At 34.5% G+C, this 15,801-nt stretch overlaps 1 long non-coding RNA gene across 1 annotated transcript; it reads left to right on the forward strand.

Moving 5' to 3' along the window:
* Positions 1-3,379: 3,379 nt before the first annotated feature.
* LOC118764854 lies at positions 3,380-14,456 on the forward strand. The gene is made up of 3 exons (XR_005000677.1): positions 3,380-3,390; positions 7,802-7,803; positions 14,304-14,456. It is a non-coding gene; the product is annotated as an uncharacterized LOC118764854 (long non-coding RNA).
* Positions 14,457-15,801: the final 1,345 nt, after the last annotated feature.

The following is a 15,801-nucleotide window of genomic DNA, read 5'->3' on the forward strand; positions in this document are numbered from 1 at the left end:
CCCCGCTTGCTAGACCAACTGCTTATCAACTATAGCTCAATATTCTTCTAGCCATCGTTCATCATCACTTTTTAACCAAATCCAGTTGCTAGCCTTTTCCACTGTAGTCTGGATATCGGTCATGGTGATATTTACTTTACAATGGGTTAGGCCTAAAGATAACAGCAGTCGTCTCACACTGTGTCCAGCAAACCCTCTACATCCGACTTTCCAGCCTGCTCCACTTTCCAGCCTGCATCTTCACATTCCTTGAGGAGGTTTACATAACGGTCGATCTTTCGAACCCAAGAGGTGTCTATGTTATCTTCATGAGGAACCATTAACTCGACTAGATTCACAACTTTCTTTCCTTCACACCACATTAAAATGTCCGGTTTTTCTGTAACTGGGATGGGAAAGAGTTCCTGGCACCCTGGTAAATCTGCAGTCACCACCCAATAGCCATTCCGCTTTTCATCGCTCACAGGAAGTTTGTTGTACTTCTTGAAACAGATCCACTGTCCTGAGCGCACAAAGGTAATAAAATCGCTAGTTGGTACTTTCAATGGATTTTTAAACTGTTGTTGAGATCAATTTGGTTCTTTATAGCATTGAAGATAACCTTAAGGACCAGGTTGTGTCTCCATCTATACCTGTTCAATGCTAATGAACAGTTGGAAAGAATATGTTTCAGTGTTCCGACTTTTCAGCATTTTCATATATCATTCTCTGAGATGTTCCATCTTACTAGACTGGCAAGTGATGGCAAAACATCATAGGATGAACGAATCAGTAAACTTGGCTGAGATGTGGTCCACCTCCATATCTCATCCCAACTTATTTTCCTCTCAACAACATGTTCCTCCCATCTCATCATCTGTCCTTGTTGAATACATTGGATAAAATGAAGCCCTCTTCTTTCTACTTCCCTTGTTTTGACACTGTTGCTAACAACAGATCTGCATTTTCTCCACATCACACTTGCAAATGGTCTGAACTGATCTGTGCCCAAACCAAGTCCCTTCTGAGGATTTTGCATTGCATTCACCATATCTCGGTGTGTAAGAGAAGACAAGATGTCATCAGTCTCTACTTCTGCGTTCCACTTCTTGGCTGTTTTCACCTCTAGTGGATTATGCCTGATTTCCATGTCCTTTGACTCGGTCAGTATCATCACCATTTGTACTTTCCCCAGTTTATATATTTCAACTATTGTCCCTAGTGGTAACTGCAATTAGCTTCTTTTATGATAAAGAGCTTAACTTTCAACATCCAAGGTAGGCCTAGCCACTTTCTAATGAACACATTACATTTTTGTTCAAAGATCTGAACTTGTGACAATGCTACCTTGTATATTAAAAGTGGCCACAAAAGTCACAGATACAAGCTGAACAGTAAGCACCAAATTTATTTTTACCTAGTAACTTTGAATTATCAATCACTGATAATCCAACCTTGGCTTGTCTCATAATTTCCTTTCTGCAACTCCTATCTGACAATGTTCCAGCATATACTCACCCCAAGCTCTTTTGGAATGCTTTCTTCAGCTAATCAAAACTTTAATTTTTTCTACACTCCCTTAACAACTGTCAGACTACATGACTTTTTGGCTCTAAACTGCTTCCTTGACCACCTCACAAGCTTGTCTAGTCTCAAGAGGGCATTCTGCATGAGTTGCTTATCTGTAGATAAAAGTGTCATGTCATCCATGAAAGCTTTCTTAGGTGATTATTTATGGGTGATTTGTTCCCCAAAATTCAAAATCATCTCCATGACTAAGATAAACCACATGACAGATATTGCACAGCCAGTGGCAATGCCAATCTCCAATCGGTGCCAATCTGTTGTAGAATCTCCAGCTGTAAACCTCATCTTAAAACTGTCATAATACATCTTCATTATTTTGGTTACTTTGTCTGGAATGTGGAAGTGGTCCATAGCTCTCATCAGTAATTTGTGTGGCGCTGAGCCATATGCATTAGCTAGGTCAAGCCATACCACGTTCAGACTTTCTTTGTTCTGCTTGGCATCCTGAATCGCTTTCCAAATCAAAAAATAATGCTCAGCACATCCAAGGATTCCAGCCTTTTGAACTGATTCATCAACATATTCACTACTCTGTATATAAGCCACTGTTCTCCTTGAAAGAATTCCCATAAAGATCTTGCCTTCCACATTCAATAAGGATATCGGCCTAAACTGTTTTATAGTCTCTACATTGGCTCCTTTTGGCAGGTATATGCCTTCTGCCTTACACCAATCCTCTATTAGAATCTCTTCAAGGTGAATTTGGAGGCAAAAAGAATTGCTAACTATCTTAAAATCAGTGATAGGATAAAATACCCCCTTCCACATCAACCCTTTATTACCCTGAAAGACCACAAAGCTAATTTCAATAGAATCCCTAAATGTAAATTAATTAACCCAGCTAAAACTGAAATAGGCATCATTAGCAAATATATTTTAGATCGTATTTTAAGCAAGTTAAATAGAGAATTAAATTTACAGATTTGGGAAAATAACAAGTCAGTGATACATTGGTTCAAAGGAATTAGCCATAAGCATAACTGCAAATTTATGCAGTTTAATATTGTCAATTTTTACCCATCAATATCTAGGCCTTTACTTCTAAAAGCATTAGATTTCCCCTAGTAGTATGGCATCATCAATAGCTCAGAAATAGATATTATCCTGCAAGCAAGGAAATCCCTTCTTTTTTACAATGATTCCATCTGGGTCAAAAAGAGTGAGGACTCTCTATTCAATGTATGAACAGGAGGAATAGAGTCAATACTAGCAATGATATAAATACTAATGGTAAATTTGGATTCATGGAGGGGCAAAGTTGGGAATAAAAACAGGACAGTGGAGACATATGTATACATATATATATGTGTGTGTGTCTGTGTGTCTGTGTCTGTGTTTGTACCCCCACTATCACTTGACAACCGATGTTGCTGTGTTTACATCCCCGTAATTTAGCCACTTGGCAAAACACACCAATAGAATAAGTACTAGGCTTAAGAAGAATAAATCTTGGAGTTGATTTCTTCGACTAAAAGTGGTGCTCCAGCATGGCCACAGTCATATGACCAAAACAAGTAAAACAATAAAAGACTATGCCATTTTAACCCCGAGCAATGCCGGATATCTCTGCTAGTTAATAATAAATTAGATCTTAGGGTGTCATGTGTTCATAGGATTACCCATACCTTTAGATAATTTAGAAGCAGGTAATTAATAATTACATCATACCATATTTTTGGTGACATAGGTTATTCAAGGTGCCATATCATTCATAGCTTACTCTCTTTGATGTTGAAACATATTCAATAATGCATTCTAGTGACCATTAACCCCTTTGATCTATAAACTTCTAATAATTACAATATGTACTTTACTCTTCCCATCGTTGAATCTCTTTTATCATGGTTGATATAAAATATATTTATTTTTTCTAATGGATTCTTAAAATTCGCACCTCCCCTAAATATATAAATATACCCTCTAAGATCTGTTATTCGATCAGTTTCTTTGATGTACTTTAGATATATCTTATAAATCCATTTCCAAAGGTAATTTTATCTCTGTTAAAACTGGGTATATTTATATTTTATTCTATCTTGTATTAATAATAATTCTTCTGGTTATAACTTTTTCTATATACCAATAACTTTATAAATAAATTTTTCATTTTGTTTTATCTTATATCCTTCTTTATATCTTTTAATACCTTTTTATATCATCTTTTCATACGTTTTTATGAAAAAATTATTTAAAATTTTTTCTTATATCTTATAAATTTTTATACTTTACATTTTTTATGCATTATGCCTTTATATACCCTTTTATATATTTTCAGGGTTTATATATTTTTAATTAGGCATTATATGTTATAAATTCTTGTAATTGATTTTTTATTATTTTATATGTTTATGCCTGTATATATTATTTATTATATATTCTTATGCCTTCTTTTATATATTTTTATAATTCTTAAATCTTATAAATTTGTGACAATTTATACTGTTTTCATAAAATTCACTGTATGCTGTAATCTTATATTATTATTCTTTTAATTATATATTATATTCATTATGTGATTATAGGACTAACTTTGTTTAAATCTTGTATCTGAATGCACTACTTCATATTTTTATATCTCTTATTTACTTACCCTATGCATTAAATCTCATTTCTTATTATATCCTATCTTTACCCATCCATATTTGGACAGGAATGGTTTTAATATCAGTTTAATGTATACTATAAGTATCTATTTATATTATAAATAATTCCATTATACATTCACCATGTAATATTTTACCAGGATATCCTATTCACTACATTTACGAAAAGTCTTAATATTTCTCTTATATCTTAAAGTATCCCCTTATCAAAATTTTAAGTGTAACTTCTATCTTTCATCTATATATATTTAGTTATATTTTGCTTTAACATTATAAATATACTAGGTTACAATGTGCTCCCACCCTTATTCTCTGAAATTATCTTCAACCCCTAATTTCTAGTACTTATTCCTATCTTTCTTTTTTCCAATTATCACCCCTTCCTCATCAGGCATTCTCTTTTTTATTACTCCAAGCCTTACCCTTTGGTGTAGACAAAGCTGGATATAAGGTTCCAGTACTTAGATAGTCTAGTAGGTTGTCATGATATTAATTAATTTATCACCTTTGTCTAGAATATAGCTACAACTCCCAACAGATTTAATTTTGGATGATTGAAGACTACATTCCCCTCTATTGTCTTCGAAGTGTTGGTAACTAGGTCACTACTCTCAATTACCCCTCCCCCCATTATAACCTCTACTAACCTCTAAATTCTTGTAGGTTCAACACTTCATAGACTATTTTCTAAATTCATTCTGCCAAAGTAATAGCAGCAGAATCAGGGTAAATACTTGAGCTCCAGTTGGTGATATGGATATATTAAAGCAGTTGGTCAGCCCTTTGTGTTTGAAGTCTATGTAGTCATCTGACAAAAACAGTTTGTTTCATTAATCAATTAAAGGAGTTGCTTGAAACAGCCATAATGAACTGAGACCTGTACATCTTTATTACTCATTTATCATATATATATATATATATATATATATAACAGAGACTCTGTCGTCATTAGATAGCATATGAGAGTTCAACAATTTCTTACTGATTTGTTTATAGTGATCAAATATTTGTGTAGACATAAGTTCACCCTCGCCATCAAATCGACATTACCTGTACAGGGGCAACTGGGTGCCACATGTCAGATGTCAAAATGGTCGCTGAGCAACGTGAAATGAAGTGCTTTGCTCAAGAACACAATGCAATGCCTGCTCTGGGAATCAACCCCACGATCTCGTAATCGTGAGTGCAATGCCCTAACCACTAAGCTATGTGCCTTATATAAGTACATATGTGTGTATGTGCAAGGGGCATGGCTTTGTGGTTAGGAAGTTGTGGTTTTCGATTGTGGTTTTGATAGCTGGAGAGGGCAAAGAATTGAGATCTCGAGAAAAACACTTCATTTCATGTTACTCCAGTCCACTCAGCTGGCAAAAAAATGTGTAATCCTGCAATGGACTGATGTCCTATCCAAAGGGAATACTTACACCACAGAATCCAGAAAACTGGTCTTGTGAGCCAATGGCTCAGGATGGACCTTTGATCCCTTTGTGTGTGTATGTGTATATATATATAATATATAATACATATATATATATATATATATATATATAAATAGGTGAATGAATTATCCTATGTTTATCGTCAGCATGGAAAATTCGTTGAACCGAAACCAGGGTAGCAAATTCACGTCAGAAACATGGTTGAAGCGACCTGTTCAAGGGTAGAAACTCTGGGTTCATGTCCAGAAATTTGTGTGTTGTATATGAATAAATGAAAGAATGGAGTCGAACGAAGATGTTAACAAAATTCCTTTACTCTCGACATATGTTTCGAAGACAACATGGTTTCATTCCAAAGGAATAAAGGGTGCATTATGCAATTTTCTCATCAGGAAAGAAAGGGAGCCTCTCTCGACAACAAGACAAACAAAAATTTCGATAACTGCCTACATGGTAAACAAAACGATAATGAGTGTTATATATATATATATATATTTCTTTTGTGTTTGGTTTGCAAGATTTTTTATGTGATTTCATGTGTCTGGAGAGAGTCATTCCCTTTTAGTGCCTTATGACTACTCACCAGTTCAATATCCATTCATTTAGTTACATATTTTTTCTAAAATTTTCATTCCATCTTGCAACCTCTTGAATAGTCTGAAGAGGTTGCAAGATGCAACAAACATTTTAGAAAATATAAATAAGTAACTAAGTGGATATTGAACTGGTGAGTGTGTTAAGTAATAAAGCACTAAAAGAGAATGACTCTCCCCAGATGTAATAATATATATAAATATATATATATATATATATATATATATATATATATATATATATATATACATATATATATATATATATATATATATATATATATATATATATATAGAGAGAGAGAGAGAGAGAGAGAGAGAGAGAGAGAGAGAAGGGTTGGAGAGAGGGAGAGAGAGATCTGAGATTTGGTGGAACAAACTGGAAAAATAGAACTCTGACACAAGGCCAGGAAGCATTAATAAAAAGGGAACAGTCTATTATTCTGATCCTAGTGTTTTACATATTCTTTATTTTATCACTAAAGGATGAAAAGCAAAGCTGACTACAACAGAATTTGAACTCTGAATGTAAGGAGCCATAACTAAATACTGCAAAGTATTTTGTCCAATTCTCTAATGATTCTGCTACGCTGTGCACATTATTAATATATTACATAGGCACAAAGCCTCAAAATTAGATGAAATGTGTAGTCAGTTATATCAACCTCAGATGGTTAAAAGACAGAACCAACCTCAACAAGATCTGAACTCAGAACAGAAAGTGCTGAAAGAATTACTATTAATAGAAAGCATTTTGTTTGTGGTTCTTCAATTTCTGCCTATCCACTGACATAACATTAGCAATAGTAATAATAATAATAATAATAATAATAATAATAATAATAATAATAATAATAATAAATAATGATAATTTCTTACATAAGTATGAGATCAGAAATTTGGTGGGTGCGGGCAGTCACTTAAATTGACCCAAGTACATGAATTAAATTTTATTTTATCTCCCTTGGGAGGATGAAAGGCCAATTGATCATGATGGAAATTGAATTCAGGATGTAAGGAACTAGAATAAACATCACAAGATATTTTGGGGGTATACTCTACCAGTTCTATCAAAAACTTTCCAGATAAACATAGACCATAACATATTTGAAAGAATGGCAAAGTGACCATATTCTGAGTAACATGTGAATCAGCATATCCAAGACTATGATCAAAGCTAAATCGCATAGTCAGAAATATTAAGGAAAATCATTCAAATATTATTGGGAAAGACCATTGGGGAAAGGAAAGTGTCCCAATCAATGTACCGATTCTATGGATGACATCATATCTCTAAAAGAAATAGAGAAACTATGCAACTACAAAGACATAGAAATAAAGACATCCAGAGTGTGGAGATTAAAAACTGAATCAGCCTTATAATAGGTGCTTTATGAATGATGAAAAGAGATGCAGATAAATATATATATGTCAAAGCCTAGGAGTGGCATACATTCACATACAACATACAGAATATTGAGCCAATGAGGGATACTCTATGTGGTCACTTGATCTGCTAAAAACAAGCAGCAAAAATGCTCTTTCAGATTACACCTCACTGTCTTGCACAAGGAAAGGTCCTAGTCCTAAAAAAGCAGAGTGGTCATGGCTGCTGCTTTTGATCATACATTTGCTTGATTACCTTGATCTTAGGGTTAAACAACAACATCATACAAAAAATAGCATTACCAGGTACTGAACTTGCATTCAAAGTACTTTCGAAACAGCATAACATAGGAAGAAAGCAAAACTCTGAAGGGTTCCAAGGCCCACAGTACTGTATTGTACAATCAGTGGCAGCTCATATATAGGCACAGTGGAATTACAGCATTCCCTCTTTCCACTTGATATTATTAATAACATTCGATATAATGAGTCCTTTTTTCTGTAATTCTTTCCTTATTCTTGTACATTCTTGTACATTATATATACTTAATGTCAGTAGCCATCCCCTAGTTTATGTAAAAAGTACAAAAATCCTTGTATAGAACTGTGCGCTTCACAGTTCCAGTGATGGGTAGTTGGCTGTTGTGCGCATGCTCACATGTCCGAGATTGGAAGCTTCATGCTAGGGAGAAACAGCACTGTTGTTCATGCAGTGCCAGGTGAAAGGTAGTGTTTCTTTTTAACTATGCTTGTGTTGTGCTTAAATGTTGAATGTGATAAAGTGTAGAATTAGATTATTATCCTGCTTCCAGCTTCAGTGTTGCTGCCAGGATTTGAAAAATAGAGCAGATTTTCCCCAATTATTTTGTGATTTAGGGAGGATTTTTGAAAAACAAGGGGGAATTCGAGGTAGTGTTCAGTGAACAAATTAAACACACTACCCAGCAGTGGCTAAACTGCAAACCAATCAAGTTTATGTATAAATGTTCTTTTTATATGTTTGTTTCCTTTTACACAATATTAAAACAACGGCTAAAAATTTTCTGAAGCAGCATCCCCACTAATTTTATCTGCGAGCCACCACTATGTACAATGAAAGTAAGGGTAAAGAGTAAAGACTTCCTTTCATCATAAATGACCTTGAGATTGCACCTAGAAAGTTACCCTCCAAGGCGCAAGTCCGAGTAAGGTTGTTTATGGAAGACAGCAGTTGCCCATGCATACCAGACTACCCTCTCCACACCACCAATGTTATCCAAGGAAAAGGCAAAGACCAATACAGTTGGACCCAATGATGTCACAACTCATTTCTACAAACGGGCGAAGTGGAACAATATGAAATAAAGTTCTATATTTAAGAGATGAGGAATTATTTACTTTATTTACATTTAACGGATATTCGTCCTCATTTTGTTTGTTGTTAACACATCGTTTCAGCTGATTTACCTTCCAGCCTTCATCAGGTGTCTTAGGGAAATTTCAAACCTGAGTTCTCATTCCTAAGGTATTTTTCGATGTTATTGTTATTATTATTATTATTTATTATTATTATTATTATTATTATTATTATTATTGTGGTTATAATTATTATTATTATTATTATCGTCGTCGTCGTCGTCATCATCATCATCATCATTATTATTATTATTCAGGTCATTGCTTGGAATCGAACTCGGAAAGATAGGAAAATATTAGATTTATAAACCCTAAAATTCACTCCATAATTGCCCACGAGCATATGGCACAGTGGTTAAGAGTGTGGGCTACTAACTCCAAGATTCCTGAATAATAATAACATCAAAGAATACCTTAGTAATGAGAACCCAGGTTCAAAATTTCCCCAAATATCCATCAAATGTAAATAATGTATAAAATAAAGTGTCTTGCTCAAGAGAACAACACACAGCCCAGTTCAGTCCAGTCCAGGAATGCACTACCTCATGATTGTGAGCCTAACACTCTAACCACAGAGCCATGTGCCTTCACACCAATGAAAGTACAGCACTGAAATAAGAGCAATAATTGTCATACCAGGCGAGACATCACCCTTCAGAAAGTTTTCTCCATACATTACTCTTGTCTACCAGTAAACATTTTCTCTCTACTTTTCCTTCTCCATCTCTTACATTTTTTATATCATTCCTTCAAAATGGTAGTTGGCGTAAGAGGCAATGTGAACATGGTTGTTTGCTGGGTAGAGAAGACCAAGCAAGTCATTTGCTCCCTCCTGGATCAGGTCTTCGAATGGAGAGCTAAGAGAAAACTCCAGAAAGTATCAGGAATTTCATGTCCTTGTCTCTCTATGATTATATCAGTTCATTTATAGTTGATCAAGGAATTGTTTAAGTAACTCCAGTTTCACTTCTGTACATGGTTCCAATATGATAAAACAACTTTTTTTCTAGTTTGGATTCAATTATTTATCTTCAAGCAAACCAATGCTGCATACTCTTTTACTCTTTTACTTGTTTACTTGTTTCAGTCATTCGACTACGGCCATGCTGGGGCACCGCCTTTAGTCGAGCAGATCGACCCCAGCACTTATTCTTTGGTAGCCTAGTACTTATTCTATCAGTCTCTTTTGCCAAACCACTAAGTTACAGGGACGTAAATACACCACCATCGGTTGTCAAGCGATGTTGGGAGGACAAATACAGACACACAAATATATACACTTACATATTTATATATTCACATATATACGACAGGCTTCTTACAGTTTCCGTCTACCAAATCCACTCATAGGCTTTGGTTGACCAGAGGCTATAGTAGAATACACTTGCCCAAGGTGCCACGCAGTGGGAATGAATCCAGAACCGTGTGGTTGGTAAGCAAGCTACTTACCATGCATTACTTCAAAATATTAATGTGACTTTTGCTGCAGATTGAGATTTGACACAATATTGTGATGCTACTTTTTTTGAATTGGAAGTTTTCGATTTTGGATTAAGGTGCTATTTTCACATTAATACAAGTTTGGTGATGCCAGAATTTTAGATTAAACTGTTATTTTCCCATTTTATGCATCTGCATTGACTGCTAAAAAGAATAATAATAATTCTCTTTTTCAATGGAAGCAACCCAAGACACACTGCAGTGACTGTAAACAATTTCAAAGCTGAGGTACTGACAGCTATGTATACTCTCATGAGCATCATTTTAAATATTGATCAGATGAGACACCAAAGATGTCAAGAACTTTATGGCCAATGGTCAAGCTCATTCAAATATCTCATCTGCTATGGGCTGGAAAATGTAATTTACCTGCAATTAGTAATACTTAAAATTTTTGATTTTAGAGTAGGTTGCTATTTTTACATTGCACTGCATCACATTGATACCAGTACCACAAGACTAAGTTGTTATTTTTACATTACTATTATTTTTAGACCAGAAGAGAAAGACTGCAACTTTTCAAGGATTTTGTGTTGCCTTCTGAAAGAAATAGTGTTCAAGAAAATCTATATTTGCAAGGAGCAGCCATTTATATTTATTTACCCATCCTTGTACTCACCTTTGAAAAATCTGAATATGAACTGTAGCCTAGAACATGCCTTGAATGTGCTCCCCATTAAAGATGGCTATGGACAGCATTTACCTTTTAGCATTTAAACAATCCATATCTGGCTAAAATATTCCACCTGTTTTCTGCTCAAACTAACCAGATCTTGCCTGTCACACCTACTCTACAATGTCATTTTAAAAATAAACAATTGACATCATCAAATTCTTGAAGCTACAAAATAATACATTTTAATTCAAAACAGTGTGAAGAATTAAGCACAACATTTGTCAGAGTAATTAATCAGAATGCTTAACTGTAAAGAATGTTCAATGATAACAAATAAGAAAAAAATGGGTTTTAAAACTTTTGATTATTAGTATAAAAGGTAAATTGTGAGAACTTCTCTAATCTTAGCCTTGAAAAACCTGTATGAGTATTCTGTTATGAATACTAATTTTGTATAATTAATTATATGATACAGTTATTTCCATTTCCATTCCAGAATCAGTAAATGTTGGCATGTTGTGCTATCTTCTAATGAATCATTTAATATGCTAATGTCCATTGGAATAGAAGAGTATTATCTTTGATATGTTATTATTGAATGAAGGTTTAAAGAAACAAGCTGGCAAAATTGTTAGCATACTGGTTAAAATGCTTAACAACATTTCATTTGTCTTTATTTTCTGAGTTCAAATTCTGCTGATTTCAACTTTGCCTTTTATCTTTTAGGGTTGATAAATAGGTAGCAGTAGCATACATGGGTCAATGTAATTGACTGGCCCCTTCCCACAGAATTTCAGGCCTTGTGCTTAAGCAGAAAGGATTATTAGACAAAGGTTTCCAAACTCCAAAAACCCTATTATGCAAATGTCCATTTATAGTTAATAAATTGTCAGAATTGTTGAGAGCATCAGACAGAATATTTCATGGTATTTCTTCTGAGTTCAAATCATGCCAAAGTCAACTTTGCTTGCCAGCCATTTTGGGATTGATGAAAATGTACCACTCCAAGACAGAAGATTATCAGAACTGTAAGAAACTTGCAGTATTGTTCCAGTTCTTCCTATTCTGAATTCAATTTTTACCCTAGTTGACTTGAGTGGTAAACATAAACTATCAACTAGTTTAACACCATCACTTGGCACTGTGGGTACCTTTAACAAATCCACTCTGTTGCAAAAGCCAGGCCAGGTTCCTGGTTCATTCCCAGAGAACCTACAACATGTCATGGTACTGCCCTCCCTCATGATTAAAAGATCCCAATTCACACACACACACACACACACACACACACACACACACAACACACACACATACACACACACTATATACATACATACATATATACACCCACCCACACATACACACACACACATATATATATACGTATATATATATATATATATATATATACACACATACACACTCAGAGATAGATAGATAGATAGATAGATAGATAGATAGATAGATAGATAGATAGATAGATAGATAGATAGATAGATAGATGCACATGTGCGAATATATACATATATATATAATATACAAAAAACAGAGAGTGTGAACACTGAAAATCAGTTTATTTACATAACAGTAGTCAATTTCATGTCACCTACACACGTTTCAGTTCCTACCTTAATTTGTATTTCACAATTAAATTGCATTATGAATTTGATACGTAAAAATCTCTTCCGAGCAAAATTAACATTAATTTATTTACATCCAAAAGGATGTAAGGAACTCTCCATCCTTTAGGATGTAAATAAATTTATGTCAATCTTGCCCTGAAGCGATTTTTACCTATAAAATTCATAATACAATTTAATTGTGAAATATGAATGAAGGTAGGAATTGAAACGTGCATAGACGATATGAAATTGACAACTATTATGCAAATAAATTGATTTTCTGTGTTCAAACTCTACATTTTCAGAAAGATAAAAACATCTATAATGACCACTGGAACTTCATACGTGTTAAGTGCTGATATCAAAGAGGAACCATCAATAAACATTAATATTAACACAAATCAATCAATATGAAGCTAAACCAGTGTATACCTGGATGAAATGCATGCTTGTCATATATATATATGTGTATATATATACATATATATATACACACACATATATATATATATATATATATATATATACATATATATATATATATATATATATACATATATATATACACACATATATACATATGTAGCTGTCTGACTGGCAGGATGAAAGGCTGACCTCCCTTGTTCGAAGGTTTGTAATGGACGCAGGTTCGTGTGTCAAATAGCTAGCTTGAGGCGGTGGCCTCTTGGAGCTAATCAGCGACAGCTTTAGTCTTATATTTATAAGACTGCCATATTAGTATGGTGATAACTATTAATTTCCAGTAACGCTGCCGTAATCTCCCATAGAGAGACTTAGTAATTTTAATATTTCTATTATTGAAAACAAGTGGATGTATTCCACTGAAACTAGGTAAATAACGCCTTCGAACTGGGACAAATTTTAATATTTCTATTATAATCGAATTGAACCAGCCAGGATCCCTGGTCTGGTGGTATGTAAAAAGCACTATCCGACTCGTGGCCAATGCAGTGCCGCCTCGACTGGCTTCCGTCCGGTGGCACGTAAAAATACACCAATCCGACCGTGGCCGTTGCCAGCCTTGCTGGCACCTGTGCAGGTGGCACATAAAAAGCACCCACTACACTCACGGAGTGGTTGGCGTTAGGAAGGGCATCCAGCTGTAGAAACAATGCCAGATAAGACTGGAGCCTGGTGCAGCTTCTGGCTTCCCAATCCCCGGTCGACCGTCCAACCCATGCTAGCATGGAGAACGACGTTAAACAATGATGATGATGATGATTATGATGATATATATATAATATATATTATATAGGTGTCCCCAAAAAATGTATACACACCTTAAATAATTGTAAATTTGGGTTTATTATAATTCGAATAATTTTCAACATGTAAAAGAATTTACAAATATCATTCTATTGTCTTGTTATCACATGTTCTCAAACTGATGTCCGTTCTGCTCCAGACACTGCTGACAACGCGAAGTGATGGAATGGCACACATCATGGAACAATTCCCTTGGGATATTCGTACATTCATTTTCAATGGTTGCCCTCAATTGAACTACTGTTGCAGGTTTCTGTGCATAGACTTTGTCCTTTAGGTATCCCCATAAAAAGAAGTCTAGTGGTGTGAAGTCTGGTGAACGTGGAGGGTATTTGACAAAACCTCTCTGTCCAATCCACCTGTTTGGCAAGATCCCATCAAGAAAGGATCTAACATCGCGATGGTAGTGTGGAGGTGCCCCATCTTGCTGGAAATAAAACTCTTCCTGTTCAAAGTCTTGTTCAAAGCCTGTTCAAAACTCTTCCTGTTCAATGTGTATACATTTTTTTGGGACACCCTGTATATATATATATATATATATATTTATATTTATTTATATTTAAATATATATATAATATAAGTAAGATTCAGTTGAATTAGGTACTTAAACTGAGGCACCTCATTAGATTGGAATAATATACACACACAACAATATTATGTAAATATCAAATTTGGCACATAAGTACCGACCAAATGATATTCCTGCAGTATATGTAGGTAATTAGACCCAGCTGAGTGAAGAAATCTGCTCTTGAGGTATTCAGACATGTACATTATATTAAATATTCAGACCATAATATTTATGAAGGGCAGATTCTGTATGCCATACTGTCACTCATTTAAATTTCATATATATATATATATATATATATATATACAACACACACATACACACACACATACGTATATATATATATATATATATATATATATATATATATAAAACTTACTTGGAGAAGAGAAACAATGCATGCGTTCGCTCATATAACAATATAATAAATAAAACATATGCATATATACATACATATATGTACATACTTACATCTATATGTATATATACATGCATATATATATATATATATATATTATATAGTACAGGACACCACAAATAACGTAGACACAACAAGAAACGAAAACATAAATCAAACAAGGAAACGACTTTTTTTTAGCAACGAAAAAACAGAGTACAGGACAAACAATACAAGGAAAATTCCCTCACATCAGCTGCCCTGGTTCGACTCAATGCATGTTTTGAAGGTAAGGTCAGAACACGGCCAGGCCGAAGCAATCCTTCCTGCAAAAGGAATTAAATAAAATTCTTTGCAGAGGGGTAAAAACAAGTGACAAGAACAGGACGTACAAGCAATGCAAATGAAGAAAAAACAGTACAAATAAAGAATAACAGGACATGGAAACCAACAATAAGGGCTTTTTTAGGCCTAGACGGTGTAAAAATTAGTTAGAACGCATGTGAAAAATCGGCTTGCGAAAGACAGAGAAGTCGACGTATGCTTATTGAAAGCATGAGCCGATAGTTTCAGGTGTAGCAGTGTAGTAAGAAGCTTGCTTCCTAATCACATGTTTCCAGTTTCAGTCCCACTGTGTGCCACTTTGGCCAAGTGTCTTGAATCATAGCCTCAAGCCAACAAAAGCCTTGAGTGGATTTGGTAGACAGAAACTGAAAGAAGACCATCGTATGTGTGTGTATGTGTATATATATATATATATAGCAAGTGTGTGTGTGTGAGAGAGAGAGAGGGACGTTATTATTATTATTATTATTATTATTAATAT

Source organism: Octopus sinensis, linkage group LG9 (assembly GCF_006345805.1).
Source record: "Octopus sinensis linkage group LG9, ASM634580v1, whole genome shotgun sequence".
Classification (NCBI taxonomy): domain Eukaryota; kingdom Metazoa; phylum Mollusca; class Cephalopoda; order Octopoda; family Octopodidae; genus Octopus; species Octopus sinensis.